Source organism: Mizuhopecten yessoensis, unplaced genomic scaffold, assembly GCF_002113885.1.
Source record: "Mizuhopecten yessoensis strain PY_sf001 unplaced genomic scaffold, ASM211388v2 scaffold716353, whole genome shotgun sequence".
Classification (NCBI taxonomy): Eukaryota; Metazoa; Mollusca; class Bivalvia; order Pectinida; family Pectinidae; genus Mizuhopecten; species Mizuhopecten yessoensis.
This window is the reverse complement of record NW_018480074.1, coordinates 347,186-348,168: the sequence shown is the minus strand read 5'-3', so window position 1 is coordinate 348,168 and position 983 is coordinate 347,186. Positions and strand designations below refer to the sequence as shown.

The window sequence follows — 983 nt, the reverse complement described above, 5'->3', positions numbered from 1 at the left end:
AAGTTTGTTCAAATGAATGACCTTGACCAGCTTTCAAGGTCACAGGGGTCAAATGTTTTAAAATCTTCAAACAACTTCTCAATAACCAAAAGGCCCAGGGTACTGAAATTAGGCCTTTAGCATGCTGGGATGAAGGACTACCAAGTTTAATCAAATGAATGACCTTGATCCACTTTCAACCTGATGTCCTTGTTCGACATTCAAGGTCACAGGCGTCATATGTTTAAATCTTTTAGTAGGTTCTTATGAATCAAACACTGATATTCTGCCTGTAGCTGTATTTTAGTCCACTTTTAAGATTACAAGTGTGAGATTAATACCAGGTGAGCGATGCAGGCCCATTGGGCCTCTTGTTTCTCTAGTATTGTAGCCTCTCAAAGGCTTCAATATACTTACATATTAAACTGTTTTCCTTGTTTACTATCTATAGGTTAGCTGCTACCATCAGTGCCCATCAATAAAAAGTGAAAATAATGTGAGTGTTTCTAAATAATAAACTCATTGGCTCTCCAATACCAATTTTATAACTAGTAGCATGTAAACCTATTTTAAAATTCAGGGCAGATTGAAGCTTCTATTCCTCATTAGATCAAAAGTTAGATTCCATTGTAAAGAGACACTGAGATGATGTAGGTATTTAAAAATGTGTTGGGTTTTGAACACGCAATCGTAAAATTTATTCCTTGTCTTTGCCTTGGAGATATATTTTGTGTTGCCTTGCGATAACTATCAAAGCACAGTTAGCTGGAACATCCCAGTGTGATTGGAGGATTAAGATACCGCTGTATCATGACGCAGGTGTCTGGATCTGATTTTCTTTTTATTGAATACTGAAGTTAGTAATATGTGTGTTAAAAAGTTATGTAATGAAAGCCTTCCATATAATTTATAGTCCTTTAAAGTTCCTTAATAGGATCCATACTGGGAAGTGGTGATGTCCTCTTCCCACCTACCCATGCTGTTAAAAAAGTCCCATCCCCCCC

The 983-nt window shown here is 36.8% G+C and overlaps 1 protein-coding gene across 3 annotated transcripts in view; it reads left to right on the top strand.

Annotated features, from left to right (window-relative positions):
• LOC110443586 (transmembrane protein 8A-like) overlaps positions 1–983 on the top strand; it is a 36,831-nt gene that overhangs the window by 31,412 nt on the left and 4,436 nt on the right. The window contains exon 13 of one of the 3 annotated variants that reach the window (XR_002462132.1): positions 431–475. The exons of the other annotated variants lie outside the window; for them this stretch is intronic. The gene's annotated coding sequence lies outside the window, so the exon portion shown is untranslated. The remainder of the gene's footprint in view (positions 1–430; positions 476–983) is intronic. 3 annotated transcript variants of the gene reach the window in all.